Raw genomic sequence first — 20,100 nt, forward strand, 5'->3', positions numbered from 1 at the left:
ATGTGCCCCAGGGTTTGTGAAGGAATATTTTGTTAGTACTTTTCTTGCCATTCTATTTTATTTTAAAATTGTCTTTACTTTAAACTTAACAAGTTTTTTACTGACTATTAAAGCTGAACAAACCATAACAGGCAGCTTTCTGCTATGAGAGTACCATATATGATGGGAAGTGATCCCAGGGAACACATTTAGAAGTTCAGGCCTTCACTAGATAAGTGATGACATCCTACTGACTTTCCCCCATCCAATCCATTAAAAAAACTGCTAGTTTAATCTTCTTCATGAGCAAATATGCTCATACCACTCCACTACCAGAAAATCTTCAATGGTTTTCTCATTGCCCTAAGAGGAGGGAGAATAACCCATTCTTAACCTGTCATTCAAGGTCCTCTAAAATTTGTCTTCAACCTGCCTTTCTAGTCGTATATCAAATTACTTTCGATTTATGTTTATGTTCCCGTTACATTGGACTATTTGATTTCCCCTTATATTTATTTATTCTGCATGATCATCATTACTATTATTATTATTCCATTTCTGCATCCCAGATTCACAGTTGTTTTGGACATAGGTATTCAGTAAAGTTTTTTTTTTTAATCGATGATTGAACACTATTACATTGAATGCAGAGATCTAAAAGAGATGTCTGACAATCAAAGAACATTCAAAAGGAAATATAGCTAGTAATTATTGAGGAAACTTTCTTTAGGTGGGCAAAGGTACAATAAGCCCTCAGCTATGTCACATTATAATAATTTCCATGCTGTACTTTAAAAAATAAACAGGCAACTAAGGATTGAGCTCTAAAATTTTTAAAAAATATATCAACCGGGCAGCTGGGTAGCTCAGTGGAGTGAGAGTCAGGCCTAGAGACAGGAGGTCCTAGGTTCAAACCCGGCCTCAGCCACTTCCCAGCTGTGTGACCCTGGGCAAGTCACTTGACCCCCATTGCCCACCCTTACCAATCTTCCACCTATAAGTCAATACACAGAAGTTAAGGGTTTAAAATTATATATATATATATATCAACCTGTGACCTTCTAGGATGACCAGACAACAAATTATTACCAATTTTTTTTGAAGCAGAGACTAGAACAATCTGAGTAGCTACAACTACTGCCTAGAAAAACACAACCAATTCACTGCCTAAAGTCAAAAGGTAGAGGATAACCCAAGAATGCTCACAGAGACACCAGACTAGCATAACTATCAACATCCAGTGCCTCCAATCTGATTCTGTGTAGCTTTTTTTTTACTAGTGTCAATCCCTGAATATCCTATTATGGTGGCCCTTTCTTGTCCCTGTGCTATCACACACCCAGCAAACCAGTCTGAATGATTTATATTGCACAGGGATTAGAACTCACACATTCCTCTGACAATGGAAAAATCCCATTTTGGGACTTGCTTGGCAAAGAACAAAGACATGCTCTTTGTTGACTAAAAGAGAAAGAGATCAAAGTCCTGCTTACATACTTACCTTTCCAAATAGACCCAAGGGTTAAATATTCACTTTTCTGCAAACTCTGAGACAACCACCCAGAAAAGAAATTGTATGTATGTTGTTTATACAGGTTATTCTTTTCTGGTATGCTTATCAATAAAGTATCCTACAATGAGTTTTACTTCTCCACCAAAAAAACTCCTCCATGTATGCCTGTACTTATTGGCATATTTATAAATTATTCTCTTACATAAAAATAGCAAGGTTTAACACACCTAGTTATAGCCATCATCCCCCTTCAAATACTCCAGTACTACTACTGGCCAGATCTTCTCTTCCCTGCTGCAGTGATTTGGGACAGGCCTCCTTTCATATCTCAATTTACCCTTTGGTTTTAAGGTCCACCTCAGATATCACCTCCTTCAAAAAATATTCCTGGGGGGCAGCTGGGTAGCTCAGTGGATTGAGAGCCATGCCTAGAGACTGGAGGTCCTAGGTTCAAATCCGGCCTCAGACACTTCCCAGCTGTGTGACCCTGGGCAAGTCACTTGATCCCCATTGCCTACCCTTACCACTCTTTCACCTATAAGTCAATATACAGAAATTAAGGGTTTAAAATAAAAAAATAAAAAAAAATATTCCTGGTCCCTCCTCACTGTTATGTTGCATTCTGTGAGTAGTTAATAAATGTTTCTGTTGTAGTATCTGGAGAGGTGGAGACAGAAATAAATGCTTGGATAAGGGACCATTTGTTCAACCTGCTTCCTCATCACAACTATAACTATAATATCTGCTAAGTAATTAATGTGTGGCCTATGTTAATGCCCAGTCTCATATCAGAGTTAAAGATTCTCCTAAAATTCTAATAGGAAGATGCATATCAGAAGTTCCTCTCTTGGGGTCCTGGTATATGCCACTGCCAAAAGCACAAGGATAGTCTTCTTGGAATAAGGAAGAGTGAGGATACGACCATTAAGCCTCAAAAAATGGGTCCAAACACTTAAGCAGAAAAAGGAGGCGTTAACTTCAACTTTAAAGGAAGATTGATGTTTCCAGCACACTGACTCTGCCTACACATTTGCCTTAATTGATCAAGTAAGAGTCTGGGTGCCCTTATTGGAAAGAATAGCTAAATATTTATGTATTAACGTAATAAGATAGTGTCACACCCTTAGAGCCAAATAACTAGAAGTCATACAAGCTTGGGAAGAATAGAATAAATTGAGGCAGAGCCCAAGTAAGCAAAATAATGTGCAAGATGATACAATAACAAAGGAAAAACAACACTGAATGACTTCATTATTCTGACCAATGCACTGGATCAGTCTTCTCTTCAGAGAACTGAGAGTGAAGTATGCCTCCTGCCTCTCAGCGAAGAGGTGGTAGACTATAGATTGAAGACTTGTGCAGCAAATAGAATTGTTTTGTTGAACAAATTCGATTTAGTTAATTTTGTTTAACAAATTCTTGGGGGCAGAGGCATCATTTGACTTTGAACTTAAAAAAAATTTTGTAAGAAAGACAAGTTAGTCAAAGCTTTTCTTTCCTTCCACGCCTCTTTATTAAATAATAATGATAATAAAAATAAAGAAGCACTCACTGTGTGATGTTGAGCAACAGGCCTGTTTCTTCTTTCAGCTGTGGGAAAGGAGGAAGATGATCTCTTAATAAGGGTTCCTTTCAGGATTGAAAATCTATAAAAATGAAATGAGAAAGGAAGAATTAACAAAAGTTAACAGATTTATTCCATTGTCTGGCACTCTTTACAGGTTAAAAAAAAAATCAATGCCACAAGAATTTATTGAACTCCTACTATGAGCTGGCTACCATCCCAGGCTCAGAGTGGGCAGAAAGTTGGCCAAGATAATAGGAATAAGTACCAACTGAAGAAGACAAAGCCATGTACCAAATGTGGGATTTGGGGCTCTGACTCATTGGCCAGCAGAAGTTAGTAAACTCGAAAGAGGACATGGGAGTGAGTGGAGGAAAGGGGAGGGTGTTAGGAGAGAAAAGAGAGATGTTATGGGTGTGTATTTATGTGTAACTGCCATATATATATTCATGTGTGATGTGTGTATTGTGTAATACATTTGAGAGACAGCATGTAACATAAAAGTCCCCTGGAACTAAGAAGGTAATTACTGTACTTTCAACCTGGGGATGCGTACTGTTTTTCAGTCTAACATTAGGAAACTTTCTCCCCTGCACTCTTCATTTGCCCCAGTGTCGGAGGGGCTCTGGTATGAATCTGAGGAATTGCTTTGGGCCTCAGCGCCTATAATCAACAAAATAGAAACCAGAGTCTGGGAGCTGATTCCTGGAGTACCTTCAGGGGGCAGCAGAGGGCTGAAAAAGATTTTGTTAGGAGGTGGGGAGGTGTAACTCCAATGGGTGAGACACTAGAGGCTTGCAAGTATTTGGCTTGGGGGAGGCGGGGTGGAAGGAGGGGCGAGGGAATGAACCTTGGAATAAGAGTCAGTTTGGTTTAGTAACAAGATTCTCAGAACTTTCCCTTTGCTCTCACTAATATCACCGTGTCCTTTTATCTGGGAAAACTAGAGTAAAAGAAAAGTTTCGATAGACCTCGTTATAGTTTTTGTTTTAGAGAAGAAAAATCAAAAGTAGAGGGTTAGAAAAGAAGGGGCTCGTCCGGGATTTGAACCCGGGACCTCTCGCACCCAAAGCGAGAATCATACCCCTAGACCAACGAGCCACACGTCTGGCTCTTCAATTAAACTTCTTGTGTGTTACATACAAGCACATTTTGTTTCCGGGACTGAATATAATAATTTGATTCTTTTTTCTTTTCTTGTTTCTTATCTATTGTTTAACCTTCCAATTCATCATTTACTCCTTCCCCGATTTCATTTTTCTCCTCCCCCCAACTTCGTTCAGCTCCTCAGAAGTTGTTGGGATTCTGACTAGAAACTAAATAAGAGATAGAAGGGAAGAATAGGGCGGGAACTAAGAATTTCATTTCTACAGCAAGAATAATTCTTCAAGCTCAGGGTAAAATTAACTAGACTTCTGTCTGCTCTCTATCACTAACGTGAATGAAAACCAGACTTCGATTATTGGCCACAGAACAGCAGCAATCAGCCTGACTGGATTTTTTCCCCAGAGTAGGGGACACTAGTCTCTGTGCACTTTTGGGAGGGACAGGAAGGTTGTGAACAACAGAAAGCTCCCAGCTACGTTTGCCGACCCTTAGGAAGGAGCAGAGTCGTTGCCCTTAGATTAATAACCCATTCTGGAAAAGGAAACTTCCTTGAAAGCTGTAGAAGTTTAAATAGGTGTTTAACTGAATTTAAGTACTCGGAAAAGCCCCCACCATAATGAATTATTTCATGACTCTCTTATAGAACTATGTTTTGTAGCGTCTGCTTTTGCTCTAGCGGTTCCCCTGCCCAGAAATCTCACCCATCTCTGCCTCTCTAAATCCTTCCCGTTTCTTAAAGGCAAGCTCAAATGTGTCCTTTCCCCCAGAAGCCTTCCTTGATTCGCTAGCAGAATGTGATCTTGCCCTCTTAGGAACTCTTAAAACATTCTCTTTCTAGCTTTATTTTCTGTGGCTTTTTAAGACTCACTGAATACTGGAGTATGAAGAGATTTAAGGTCATCTTGTCCAACACCCTGCCTGATACATGGAGTCATTCTCTGATTCCTGATAATATGACCTGCTGTCACCCAACATCTGCTTGAACTCCTCCAGTGATGGGGGAATTGACTTCTTCAGTAATTAAGCAATACTGTCAGTTTTAGGACAACTCTCAGTATTAAAGTAACTCTTTACTTTAAGCTGAAATCTACATTGCTCCTTCTAACTGGAATCTCCTTTTTCATTTTTGGAAGCAAGCAGAATAAGTCTAATTGTCTTCCATAGAAGAGGCCTTTATGTATTGGAAGAAGGAGACGAATATCTCCACTCTTTTCTTCTCTGGGCTAAATCAGACATCACATAGAGATTTGTATTTTAGCAATTTGTTTACACTGACCTCTTGCTATTTTGTATCCTCCTTGACAGAAAAGATAATCATCTCATGCAATGCTGTCTTCCCTCAGAATGCCCAACTCCATAATATGAGCTCAGTTATTTGTTGAATGAAGGAACCTTAAAAAGGTATGTAAATACAAGTCTCGTTCCAAAAGCTAAGGAATGCCACAGAAAGCTGTTTAATCTCACTCTGAAATGTCAATCCTAAAATTACAATTTATGAACTCCTTCGATAGCTCAGCTGGTAGAGCGGAGGACTGTAGAATCTAATTCTGTAGGCATCCTTAGGTCGCTGGTTCGATTCCGGCTCGAAGGAGAGAGTGTCAGTTTTTGATGTAATGACCAGCATTTTCTGCGTGATTGTTTACGTTTGTAGTCTAAACACACTATTCATCCCCTGATCTAGAACTAATTGAGTCACTCGTTTGCCACAGAAAAAAAGTTAGTTTCTCTGTATTCTTGCCCTTATTTTCAGAATACCAACAGTACTGAACATTTTCATTACACTAATCGTAGAATTACTATGAAGAAATCAAAGACCATAGTATACGTTTAGAGCTGGAACCTCGGAGGCAGTAGAGTCCAACCCAAGCCCGTTATTTTACAAACGAGGAAACTGAGTCCCAGAGAGCGCTTTAATCAACTTCATAAAAGTACGTGGCAGAAACCAAGTACTCGTGAGTGCAAATCAAAACTCTTCTCTGCTTTGAGCTTTTAGTAAATTTTAAAGCTATGCAAGGGAAGATTATTCCTATGTTGGAGGTAAGACATGCTGAAAAATAAACATCACTCTGAGAACTAAGTCTGTGAAAAAGAAGGGAAATGAAAAGGTTAGATTTGCTTTGCTGAGACTTAGAGAGCAGAATCAAAGGTGGAAATTGAAAGAAACAGGATTGGGATTAGATTTCAGGAAAAACTTCCCTAAACCAGAGCTATCCCAGTGGGGAATAAGTTGCCTTGCAGATCTTCAAAGGAAGTCTATATAACTACTTTTGCATGATATTATAGAGGCGAGTCCTAATAAAATACCAGTTGAACCAGAAAAGTTTTGCTTCTTTTACCCACCCCCCATTCGAAATAAATTACTAGCAAGGAGAATGGGGTGAAGAGGGGCCTAGGGGAGAGGAGAAGCGGAAGGGGCATAGTGGTGAGAGGATCAGTATAAGAAGAGAAATGTTTGTGGTCTTAAGATTGATATCCCTTCGTGAGTTCCGGGCCAAAACAGAGATTAAAGGTCTGCATCATCATCTCGTAAGAGAAGCTTGCTGCCTTGGAAGCTTCAAATCCAACAACTTTTTTAAGTCTTTATTGCTGTATTGGAGAGTTTTCAGGGTGGAAAGCTGTACACACCGGTGGAGCCCAGCACACCTTATGCTTTCTAAAGCTGAAGCTAGTTCTGAATGTGCCCAGATGTTTAGACAGAGTTAGTGAGTTCCATTTCTGAGCAAATAGCTTCAAGAAGCAGAATGTAGAAGGCATGTCTCTAAAATATTGGCACTTCCTTCGAGCCGGAATCGAACCAGCGACCTAAGGATTTCCACAGAACATACAGCCTACAGTCCTCCGCTCTACCAGCTGAGCTATCGAAGGGGACCCAGGTACTTTACAGCCTAGAATCCTCTTTATGGAATTTAAATTAAATAGTTCTGTGGAAGAATGAGCTCTTCGCTGATAAGTAAAGAATATATGTAGTGAGTATTTAAAGAGCTAATCACATTCACCATTAATTATTACACTATCACTTTTGATCTTCAAACTTTCTTGCTTTCCCCTCTAGCTGGGAAATACAGATCCAGGGACAAAAAATCCTCCAGAATAGGATTCGCCAGGCTCATTATTAATAAACCTGCTAATTCCCAGCCATTGCTTCCTACGGTCAACCAGGCCTAAAGGCTCTCTGTGGGAGCTACAAATGATCTTCTCCAGATTCTTATAAAAAGAAAGGAATCATTGGTTTTAGCCTGAAGGGGGTCAATAGTGACCTGGGAAATACCAAATTCAATAGCAGTAGGAAATACTTGGCTTTTAGGTCCTATAAGAGTAGAACTAGGGAATGGAGACTTATTCTTTCTAGAAGTCTGACAGTGAGGGAAAAGAGAGAGATACAATGATTTAAAAAACATGGCAGGATCTAGAGAGCTAGGCCAGGAGATAGGAGGACCTGGGTTCAAATTTGACCTCATATACTTCCTAGCGGGTTGTTTTCACATTAAGAGGGGAGATGTGGATAATGGTTCAACAACAACAACAACAACAACAACAACTATAAAAGGAAGATATTTAGGCTGGATGCAATATTTATTATAGGAAAATCCTAGATAGTGCAGTTGAAACAGGAAAATAGATATGGATCCTGGGAAACTCTAGGACTAAGATGGAATAGTCAAGGGAGAAGGGATCTGAGCAGGAGTGAGCTGGAAAATGTTTTATTATCAGTCTGGAGAAAAAAATATACACATTACATACTCTTAAATCAACCCTGAATACTAATTAATATTTTCTCCATCACTTTCTTAAGTCTATATAATCAAAATAACAACAAATCAAACTCTTTGTGGTATTTTCTAATTTCTGAAGCATAAATGCTGACATCAAAATTTTGACAATCAACTTTCAGGGTTCCAGTTAGCTCCAGTTAGTATATCGTTGGATCTATGAGTTAGGCAACTCTGCCTCTGATCTCAGGTTTCTTTTCTGGCAAGAATTCTGGGGTCAAGCAATGCTTGAGGGAGTAAAACAGTCCACTTAGGTGAGAAAAAGTCATCTTGAGAAAGGTCTTGATGAACTGACTATGTGAGTGATGAGAGTAATTAATGGAGGAGTTGATTGTCTGGCCAAACCAAGAAAGCGGGTCAGTTATGACCAAAATCTCTGCCACTTGTGCTAGTTCTGGCTCTGCTCAAAGAAAAGAAACAATAGATTTCAGAGCAGAAGGTTAATAGTTGTCTGGAAGATTAGGCCCCCAAGCCCAAGCCCAGTATCAGAGTATGGGGCTGAAGTGTTCTCTGTCACCAGGAAAAGAATGAGGATTTGAACAGAGACCCCAGTGACTTCCCTATGGTTATACTAGTAGTAAATACCATTTTCAGGATCCCTACTCCAGTAGGTGTCACTCCTGTCATTCAGCTCAGTGACGGTTTATATCAGTGATTCCCAAAGTGGGCACCACCACCCCCTGGTGGGTGCTGCAGCGTTCCAGAAGAGCGATGATGGCCATAGGTTCATTTTGGAATGTGGATTCAGTGCGATAACCAATTTATTAACAAAAAAAAGAAACCAATTGCAAATAGTCAATTGCGGTGATTTAAGATTACTGCTGACAAAATAGAACTGAGGATTACTAAATTGGTAGCAGCACAGCAGGTTCATCCTTCTCATTAAGATGATTTTGAATGTTTTAATTTTTTTGTATTACATTCTATTCTGAGTTCAATAAATAGTTTCATAATTTCAAAGTTCAATATTTCTAATTTATACCTTTCTTTACTATATTTTATGAAAAAGGTAGAAATATTAATACATATATCTTTCCTATTAATTGCTATTAAAATTTTTTAAAAATTAATTTCCAGGGGGCGCTAAGTAATATTTTTTCTGGAAAGGGGGTGGTAGGCCAAAAAAGTTTAGGAATCACTGATCTATATGCTCGATAGAACCTTCTATTGGAAATATATAAATTAAAAATAAAGGTCCACCATGAATAGTAGCTAAAAGTGTCAGTGGACATTTGGAAGACCATTTTATCAATGCTATTTCCTTTTACCAAACCACATCTACCCCAACTGCTTCAGATGAGCATAATCAATAGTGATACAGGAATTCAGGGTATAAAATTTTATTATTTTCTAGCCAAAAATTTAGCTAGGGAATTTCTACAGAAGTAAAAGTAACAGATATGACACCAGCAGGGATACCTCCAGTATCTTTACAGGGAAGACAAAAAAGGGAAGAGTAGAGGTTTCTGGGAAAGAGAGAGATGGGCACATATTGTAGGCAGTGCAAACCAATAGGAAAGCCCCTCAAAAGCTCTCTACAGTGGAGGCAGACTCTGGAAGGAGCTCTTGATCACAGTCTTCGTCCTTAGCTGACATTTACTTAAGATGCTCCTGTCAGTGTTGTGCCAAGCCCACAATAGAAAAGAAACTAGCTTTAAGAGCTCCAATTGCTCTTCTTTTTCCACTTCTTTTAGGAAGACTGGAAGATTAAAGAGTGCCCTATGCTTCCCTGAACTTCAATGCCCAGAAAGCATCTGCCCTGGATCAGTCCTTAGTGGCTATGGTCACTATTTACACAGAAATCAAACTGAAATGATTCAGTTCTTAGTGTTCTCTGCACTTCAGATATATTTACAAGCATGCCTTGGAGATATTGTGGGTTCAGTTTCAGAGCAACAAAACAAAGCAAATATTGCAATAAAGCAAGTCACACAATAATTTTTGTTTCCCAGTGCTTATAAAAGTTATCTTTTCACTATACTATAGTTTATTAAGTGTGCAATAGTCTTAAAAACAATGTACATACCTTAATTTAAAAATACTTTATTACTAAGCATCATCTGAGCTTCAGGGAGTTATAATCTTTTTAATCTTTTTGTTGGTAGAGGGTCTTGCCTTGATATTGATGGCTGCTAATTGATCAGGGTGGTGATTGCTAAAGGCTGGGGAGGCTGTGGCAATTTTCCAAAATAAAATAACGACAAAGTTTGCTGCAAAAAAAAAAAAAGTTTTTACCTGGAATTGGGGACAAAATAAAATATTTTAGATTGTGTATGTGTTCCTTCCCTCTCCCTTATTCAGGAGATATCCACTGTAACAAAACTTAGAAAAGAAAGGGGGATGAAGAGGAGTAATTCAGCAAAATCAACTAACATATAAACCAAATCAGTATTAGGTCATTTGTTTTATAACATAATTTAATCCATTTGTTTTATAACATAATATAAGGTGTAACATAACAAATGGTCATAGACTTGAAATGTTTTTGCCTATGTCATGCACTTAAAGAAAATACCATGTAGTCTATGATGCAATGCAGTCTATGGTTCGGTTAGCTAATATTTTGGGTGTATATATTTTCACTGTGTCCTGTGGCCCTTTTACATCCAGTCCCTGTGAAGATTGCTTGCTTTCATGCTATTAGGAGCCAAACACAAACTAACCTCATTTTACAAGGGAAGAAACTGAGACAGCAAGATAAATGGTAAGAATGGTAGAAATGGAGGTTGAATGCAGGGATATGGACTCTAAATCCATGGCACTTTCCTCAGTCCAACACTAAGGCATATAATGTATATGAGTGTGCAGGGCATATAGGGAATACTAGCACCTCTGATGTGAGGGCTTACTGAGCCCTTTTCCACGCTGCCCTTCTACCTTTCAAGTTCACCTCTCACCCAGAACTCATCTGTGGCTCCAAGAAGCTGTAGTATGCACAGTGGTCAAACCTTGATAAACATTTCAGAAGATGAACTAAACCAGGTTGAGAGTAACTGACACACTTCCAACCAGTCAGTGACTTAGGGGGTTGTCTACTCCAGGTATGTAAAGATTTTCCTCAATGGAAGGAGTGCTTGAGAACAAATTGTTCCAGTGGCTATGAAAGCAACTGAAATAGGCACTATGGAACACTTAGAGCTTGGTTAGATATCAAAGAAGCCAAGATCATCCACTGAATCCTGAGCCACGTCACCATTGTGACTTTTGTCTTGCCACTGGACTTTGATGATTCTGGAAAAATAGCTGACACTGATGACTTTGTGCAACTCCACCTCACTTAAATCCAATTTATGTACTAGTCAAAAGATACCACTACTGGAAAACAGTTTGGCAGAAACTAGGCATAGACCAGCATCTCACACCATATACAAAGATAAAGTAAAAATAGGTAGATGATTTGGAAATAAGGAGGGATATCATAAACAAATTAGGGCAGCACAAAATAGTCTGTCTGTCACACCAATGGATAAAGGAAGAATTTATATCCAAAGAAGGCATAGAGAACATTATAAAATGTAAAATATATAATATTGACTACATTAAATTAAAAAGGGTTTGCCCAAACAAAATCAATGCAACCAAAATTAGAAAGCAAACAACAAAATAGAGATGAAACCTTTGTAACACTGTCTCTGAAAAAGGCTTCATTTCTCTGATATATAGAGAACTGAATCACATTTATAAGAACACAAAGCATTACCCAACTGGCAAATGGCTGAAGATATGAACAAGCAATTCTCAAATGAAGAAATTAAAACTATCCTTAATCATATAAAAAATGTCCCAAATCACTATTATTTAGAGAAATACAAATTAAAACAACTCTGAGGAGCCACCTCACACCTCTCAGACTGCCTAATATGACAAAAAAGGATAATTATAAATGTTGCAGAGAATGGGGGAAAATTGACATACTACTAAATTGTTGGTGGAGTTGTGAACTGATGCAATCATTCTGGAGAACAATTTGTAACCATTCCCAACAGGCCATCAAACTGTGCATACTCTTTGGCCTAGAAAACTACTACTGAATCTGTACCCCAAAGAGATCAAAGATAGAAAGGACCTAGTTGTACAAAGATATTTATAGCAGCTCTTGTGGTAGGAAAGAACTGGAAACTGAAAGGATGTTCATCAATTGAAGAATGACTGAACAAGTTGTAGTATATGATTGCAGTGGAATACTTTTTTGTCATAAAGAATGACAAACAAAATGATCAGAAAAAAAACTTGTATTTTTGAATTTGGAAAATTTTATTCATTTTATTAATTTAGAATATTTTTACATGGCTACAAGATTCATGTTCTTTCCCTTCCTTCCCTCAGCCCCTCCCATAGCCGATGCACAATTCCACTGGGTTTTACATGTGTCATTGATCAACCTATTTCCATATTATTGATTTTTGCAATAGGGTAATTGTTTAGAGTCAGTATCCCCAATCATATTCCCATCAATCCATGTGATCAAGTAGTTGTGGGAAAAAAAATTTTAAGACTTATATGAAGTGATGCAAAGTGAAGTGGGCAGAACCAGAAAAACAATGTACACAGTAACAACAATACTGTATGATGATCAACTGTGAATAACTTAATTGTTATCAACAATGCAAGTGTCTGGAACAATTCCAAGGGACTCATGATGAAAAAGGCTATCTTGATTTCCTCCATAACTTTTTCTCTAATGTAAGTGATGTGTGTCTTCTTTCACAACATGATGAACATGAAAATATATATTATATGATAACACATGTACAACCTACATACCTATGATCTTGGGGAGGGGGAGAAGTGGAAGGGAAAGAGAAGATATGGATCATAAAACGTCAAAAAAAAAAAACAACCGCTGAAAAATGTTATCAACATGAAATCTGGGGAAAAAAGCTAAAAGCTAAAATAAAGACATCACCAGTGATGTCATTTTGGTCTTCTTGGAGTACAAAGGACAAAGCCAACCAACCAAGGTATCATCTTAGAAGTTTCTTTGGGGACAATAAGGCCACGGAGAGAGGAAACTGTGAAGGATGCTATTGGAATGGTTGGGGAGAGTTGAGAGGATTTATTTGATTAAAGAAAAATACTGACAAATTTAGAATCACTATCTCTGAGCATATGCATAGGAATTTTTTAGATGAGGTGTCCTTTGAGGAGGTGTCCTTTTCATTTTCCATGGGCACTTTGAGAAGATTTCCAGAAACTTAGCTGCCTTGGCAAAACAACAATCATCTTTTATATGTGGTAAGGAAGTTGAGGAAATGTTGGGAAATTGCTTCGTTATCTTATATAGAGTGTCCCCAAAAATCTTAGTGAAGTTTTAAGCTTTTAGGCAATCCATCAATAAGCATTTATGAAGCATCTTCAATGTGTCAGGCATTTCTTTAAGTCCTGGAGATACAAAGAAAAGCAAAACAATCTCTTCTCTAAAGAAGCTTACTTTCGATTGAGAGAGACAACATGCAAACAATTATGTACAAACAAGATATATAGATATATGTACACATATTTTAAATAAATATATATGGCAAATTGAAGGCAATTAAAAGAGGGAAAGCACTAGAATAAGGGGGGATCGGGAAAGGCTCCTAATAGAAGACAGGATTTTATCTGGAACTTGAAGGAAACCAGAAAAGTCAGGAAAGGTATGGAAGGAGAGTATTATAAGCATGGGGGAAACTATACTAAGACTTTAAGGACTTCCTGTATATATGTGAACTGGGGAAAACTAGTTTGATTGGTATGACATTCCTCTTTCCCCACCCTCAACTCCCAGGATGCATAGATGAAAAAGCTAATAAATGCAGTCCTAAAGCATATCTCTGTCTCTGTCTCTGTCTGTCTGTCTGTCTGTCTCTCTCTCTATTACACACACACACACACACACACACACACACACACACACACACACACATACACACACAAGCACATATACTCCAGCCTCTTGCTGGATTGCACAGTTAGAGTTAAATTCTCTGCATCCCTGCCCCTCATCCCTATTAGGCAATTTAGAAAATACCCTTATTTCACTGATCTTGACTATATGGTTATCTTTTCCTATATAGGGCAATTTCTTATTTGTGCCTTCTGGATCTTTTTTCTAAAATGCTATATAAGTTTAAGACCTAAAGGGCTCTGGGCCTTGGATTGTAAAAACCATAACAGGATTTCACATCCACAAGCTACTCCACTGTCTGTTTCCCTCAACCAAAGGCAGTGGGAACCCAAACACTGAATCTTTTTTAATGGCATCTGCTTTCCTCTTCTCCTAATGAGTAGTAATACACTTCTATTAACTATATCCTTGTGTGGTACTGCTGCTTTTCATCCAAATTCCCCCAAATTATAATATAGCTTACAATTAATTAACTATTTACTTCCAATTCATCTGGAACCTTTTGATCACTCAACTGGTAGATCAGAGAACTAGACTGGAATTTTCAATAGGAAACTTTAGGTAGCAAGGTAGATTATGCCTCCACTGTTCTAGTTTTTACCTCTCAAAACATCATTAATTGACCTTACTTTTCTACTGCTTCTCATATTGAAAGCTGACAGAGTTAGATGTCTTTCTTTGTTTCTGTTAATGTCACTGATAGTTCTGATAGTCACCAAATGGCACCAACAGGAGACTGGCAGCTGTCATTCTGCTTTTCACATTTAAAAGGCAGAAGTTATAATCCTCATTTGTCAAAAATTATTATGGAATAAAGATTTCTTATGAAATTCATAGGTATATTTCAAGATGTTTTGAAAATAGTTTCTTAAGGTTTCCAGGGATTGAGATGAAAATTAGAAGGTAATTTATGATAACAATGAGATATAATTCATTAGATAATAAATATGGAGAAGGTGCCCTTGTATTAAAGATCACTGAGGGTGTCCCTCCTCATTTTACATAAGAAGAAACTGAGTTCCAAAGAAGTTGTGACTTCATGCTCAGAATCAATAACTCTAAATATAGTATCCCTCTACAGTTGAATTGGAAATATGGTAAAATATATATGAACAGAACATAAAATTAGTTGTAAGGGGAAATGTGTAAATTGATTTACATACTCAAACATTTATTAATCACCTCTTATGTACAATAAAAAGATATTATACTGTCCTCCGTACAAGCTAGAAAGATGTGGGCTAGAGAATGGTACAAATTGGTGGAATGAGGACCTGTTTAATGACCCTCTCAGAGAGTCATCATTAATAGGTAGATGTCAGCTAGAAGGGCATTCTGTCCTTGGTTTTGTGCAGTTTCCTTTTAACAAAATCTTTAAAGAAGGTAGATATGTACATAGAAAGATGATTGATAGGCAGGCAGAGATAGATTTGAGGTAATTGGCTATTAGAGAGTAGAACTGAATTTGGAGTCAAAAAAAATGTGAGCCTAAACCCTGCCTCATATACTACTTGTGCTGAGACTCAGGACAAGTCACTTAATGGCTCTCAGGATCAGTTTCCTCTTTTGTAAAATGGGATAATAATAGCACCTACCTCAGAGTGGTTGTGAAGAAGAAAATGAGATAACATAATATGTTCTATACCACTGTGGTGTACTTAGCAAGCAAAATGTGTTAGCTATGGTTATAAATTATTATAGAGCTTTATTAAAGTTTACTATGAGTCTGTCTCTGTGTTAAATGAGCAGTGAGGGAAGGACACAAATAAAAGTGAGCAAAACAGTTCCATTCTTCAAGGAGCTTACAACTTAATTGAGGAAGACAAAAGATAAAAAGGAGATCGAAAGAAGAGCAAGAGTGAGAACATAGCCTCGGAAGTAGTGTGGTACTCAAGACGGATGATGGTTTGGAGTGGAGGCTCTATAGTAAAGCAGAAGGTCAGAAATGCACATCCAATTCTCGTGGGACAGAAAGAGAGGAGGAATGGATCACTTAAAAGGCAGAGCCAGGAGCCTAAAAGATCTCTCTACTGTCTGGACAAGGATCTTCACCAGCTTCTTCCAGACTAAGCTCATCTTCCCAGAGACCCAGTGCTTTCTTCTCCATCCTGCATTCATTATGCTCTTGAATTTTCTTTCCATTCTTTCTAGATGTGTGGCTATTGAGTAATGTGTCTTTCGGGAAACCTCCTTACTTAATTTCCGTTTAATACAAGAGCAAACGGGATTGTTTCAGGGTTCGTGTGAAAGGCAAAGGTGAAAGACATGGGTACATGGGCAACCGGGCTTGACTGAGAGTTTTGCAAATTACATAACTCCTTTTAAACTCGTTTGGCAATATTCACACCTTAAATACTATGTAGATCCTTAGGTTACTCAGCTACTTCCCAATATAATTGATCTCTGCAGTCTCTTCTGCTATAATGTAATTTGCAACGGAATTTGGCACAAACCGGCAGTTTTACCCGGGTCTTGTTTAGATTAGACACGAGGACAAGCTTCCTCCCAACTACGTGGCACTTCTGTATTGGGTTTTAGGCGGATGCCAGAGAGTCAGACTTTGGAGAGGTCTCTGAGGAGGGAAATAGGAGGAAGAAGAAAAAGCTTCAAAAAGACCAGGAGCGTTTGGGGCAAAATTCCCGTGATCCCTACCCTAGTTCATGTCTCCGGGAAAAATTACCAGGCAAGCAAAGGGTAGGGACGGAAGTGCCTTGACCATCGAGCTTCTTCCGGGGCTTGAAGAGAGGCGGAGTTTGAAAACAGTATCCTTCCTTTTTTGCCCAGGTCGGGCGGCGACCACGTCTCAAACCAGGCCTTAGGGGTCTACAAGTCCGAGTGCCTGGAATTTGTTCTGCTGCCTCTTTTCCTCCAGGGTACCATTCCCAAAGCGGTGTTTCCAGCTGAGACTGAGCCTTCCTTCCATATTTCAGCTTCTGCAATGCACAGTCTCACCCCTCCCAGGACTTGATCGGCTTAAGAGTCAGACACTGGTTCCGATTCCTTATGCCATCCACGGACATTTTCCTAGTCGTGTGTGTGATTTGGGGAGTTCTGTCCTTGAGTACACTTGGCAAAAGAAAAAGCAGTTTCTCGTTTAGTGACTTCCAATTTGATGAGAGTCAGACAATAAATCTTAAATTAGACGTGGTGGGAAGGGCGTTACCGGAACGGGGTAATCAGAATTAAAGAAGAGGGTATGGATGGATTTCAAATTCTTAACCTTGAAAAGGTTAAGTGAGGCCCCAGCGAGATTTGAACTCGCGACCCCTGGTTTACAAGACCAGTGCTCTAACCCCTGAGCTATGGAGCCAGACGTGGATGCCTCCTTTGTAACTCCTTAATTTACACCTAGAACAAGGCTTTTTTTTTAAATCTTATTCTAGATAGATTCTTTTGAAAAATCATTTATTGTGTTTAATCTAAGTTTCAAGTGCAGAAGAAAAGGAAGGCTTGATTGAATCTCAATTTGAAAATGGTTTGAAAATGGACGAGAAATTTATTTTCAGTTGTCATAGGAAGTCGACTCCAAATCCTGCTTCAGATCCTATGAGCATAGCCAAGGCATTTAACCTATCTCCACTGTGAAAATGTTATCTCAAACAGTTGTTTTGAGGATTAAATGAGCTATTTTTAAAGTGTTTAGCACAATGCCTGACATATAGTAGACATTTAATACGGTTTCCTTTTACTTTCCTTCTCTTCTCCAGGTTAAATGCTTCTAAATTCCTTTATTGTATCCTCATCTTACTGGTTGCCTTCCTCTGGGTGCTCCCCAACTCATGAATGTCTTCCCAGAAGTTAACACAGTTAATATGGATCTAGGGCTTACTAGGAGCTTAATAAATGCTTTTTGGGCAGTCTGCATTATTTTCTTGTCATGTAGCCAATTAAGTCAACAAGCATTTATTAAATGCCAGGCACTATATCTTTATCTAAAAATATTTTTCAGACACTATGTTTTTGTCCAGTACCCAAACTTTATGGTTGAGGAAACCTCGTCTGAGAAACCTATAACTTAGGATGTCAAACCGTTGGTTATTAATAACAGGTCCAAATCCGACAGGAAATGGATGGTCCGCTCTTTTTTCTGCGAAATAGAAGATTAAAGATATTGTAGCCACAGAGATAATAAAGCAGCACTGGGCTCGTCCGGGATTTGAACCCGGGACCTCTCGCACCCGAAGCGAGAATCATACCCCTAGACCAACGAGCCAGGTACTTGAGAGTTCTCTGTTTTGAATTTCTCTTAAGGCACTTTTCTTTTAGTGACAGATAAATTATATAGATATACAGCTAGCTAGAATTATATTTTTGCCAACCATTTCTCAGTGCTCTTCCTTGTGGCCCTCACAGCTGTTTATACCTCACTTGAATCGTTTTATCCTATTCACTTCAACCAAGTTTTTTTGTTTATTTTGTTTTGCTTGCCTACTTTTAAAAAATAGTTCTTGAACTGCAGCAGAAAGAACAATTATAAGTCTCCTGTGTGAAAAGAAGCAATGTAGTATGGAAGGATGGAGAGAGGGCAAAAATGGCCTCTCTTAGTCCAGGAAAGAATATTCCTCTTCTCAGTTTCATTTGTCTTTCCAAATCTGACAGATTTGTCCTGCACAAAGACACAGCTAATTCAAGTGTATTGTATATCTGACAGTATAACTACCAGGGCTCCCGAAAAGCTGTTATTTTCATTTTAGGGGCCTATCTAGATTTAGCATCCATTTATGTTTCTTCTAGGATTTCTTTTATGTAAACTCTAAGACCTCCACTAACCATTCATTACTTCTTGATGACTAAGTATTGGACAAATTTCTACCCATTCTCTTTAAAGTAATAGTAAACACCATCTATTGCTCTAAAATAAGTATAAAATAACTTATCCCAACCTACTTATTGGTGATAAGGGAGAGAGGGGTAAGGCACATCATTCAGTAAAACATGTGGGTTTTTTTGTTTTGTTTTGTTTTGTTTTTAGGGCTCAGTACTTTTTCTAATGTTGTTTGTTGTTGTTTAATCCCCATCCAACTTAAGACCTGGTAGACCATCGCTCACAAGTACTGGCCATGGTATTTTCTTAGCAAAGATATGGAGTGGTTTGCCATTTCCTTCTTCAGGGGATTAAGGCAAACAAAGGTTAAATTATTTACCTAGGGTCACACAGCCAGTCCAAGGTTGGATATGAATTCAGGTCTTCCTGACTCCACACTGTCCACTGCCACCTAGCTACCTTTAGAGGGAGCTAGTTAGACTTTAGAGTCTCTAAATATTTCATGGAAATTAGTGTAGCATTTGGTTACATTTCTAGCTAAAACTACATGCCTTACCCCCTTTTTTCTGTCATCTGTTTCTTGAATCTTTTACATTCTCAATGCCCTTCTTATTGTGGGAGTTCTGATTATTCCACAAATCAACAGAGGCCTTTCTGAGCCTTTCAAAAGGATTTTCACTATTCCTTGGGGATGCATAGGTGTTCAGTAGGAACAGAGTCATTTGACATGACTTGGAAATGACTGATGTCTACTCTGACAATAAGGCCTCTAGAAGTCATTAAGTGGTAGGGTTCAGGCTTCCCAAAAATAGAAGCTAAAGACTGGTAAAGGTGGAAGCTAACCATGAAAGCATGTCTCTTCTTTCAGTGGTCCTAATCTGCTCTCTGAAAAATTAAAACAAACAAACAAACAAAAAACCCAGCAATGGGTTCTGACTGTGGAGTAACCCTTTGCTGCTCTGAGTTTAGGGAACATCACCGTACCATTTCTAAAGTTCATGTGCTGGGGCAACTAGTTATCATAGTTTGGAGCTGGGTTCAAATCTTGCCTCAGATGCTTCCTAGCTGTTTAACTCTGGGCAAGTCACTTAACCCCAATTGCCCCCATTCTGTCTTAGAATTGATACTAAGTCAGAAGGTAGGGGTTTTAAAAGTAAATAAATGAAGTATACATGTACCAACCACAAAAATCCTTATCAATGCATAGCTCACCTATGCTTAGCACAGTGCCTGTTATATAATAGGCTCTTTATAAATTCTAGTTGACTTGACCTGTGGCTTTTCTTCCCATCTGCCATTTTATATCAGTGACTCTGAGAATGAAGAGTTGGAGAAAGGGAAAATGAGCTGGTTATCAGAGAATGACAGGACTCTTACCTACTTGTATAAAGTTTGCTGTTAGTGGTTGCTTTCCCTAATATTATGATGAAGATATTTTGTCTGGGTCAAACTAAAATACTACAATTTCATTTCCTACTCATAGGATGTTGTGTTTATGATATATATATATATATA

At 38.4% G+C, this 20,100-nt stretch overlaps 5 non-coding genes across 5 annotated transcripts; 1 reads left to right on the forward strand and 4 right to left on the reverse strand.

Moving 5' to 3' along the window:
• Positions 1-4,085: 4,085 nt before the first annotated feature.
• TRNAP-UGG lies at positions 4,086-4,157 on the reverse strand. Its single transcript has one exon. It is a non-coding gene; the product is annotated as a tRNA-Pro (tRNA).
• Positions 4,158-5,664: 1,507 nt separating this feature from the next.
• On the forward strand, positions 5,665-5,754 carry TRNAY-GUA. The gene is given in 2 exon segments: positions 5,665-5,701; positions 5,719-5,754. It is a non-coding gene; the product is annotated as a tRNA-Tyr (tRNA).
• Positions 5,755-6,937: 1,183 nt separating this feature from the next.
• On the reverse strand, positions 6,938-7,028 carry TRNAY-GUA. Its single transcript is given in 2 exon segments — positions 6,938-6,973; positions 6,992-7,028. It is a non-coding gene; the product is annotated as a tRNA-Tyr (tRNA).
• Positions 7,029-17,057: 10,029 nt separating this feature from the next.
• TRNAT-UGU lies at positions 17,058-17,130 on the reverse strand. The gene has a single exon. It is a non-coding gene; the product is annotated as a tRNA-Thr (tRNA).
• An 831-nt stretch (positions 17,131-17,961) lies between these two features.
• TRNAP-CGG lies at positions 17,962-18,033 on the reverse strand. Its single transcript has one exon. It is a non-coding gene; the product is annotated as a tRNA-Pro (tRNA).
• Between the last annotated feature and the right edge of the window lie 2,067 nt (positions 18,034-20,100).

Source organism: Gracilinanus agilis, chromosome 2 (assembly GCF_016433145.1).
Source record: "Gracilinanus agilis isolate LMUSP501 chromosome 2, AgileGrace, whole genome shotgun sequence".
Lineage (NCBI taxonomy): Eukaryota > Metazoa > Chordata > Mammalia > Didelphimorphia > Didelphidae > Gracilinanus > Gracilinanus agilis.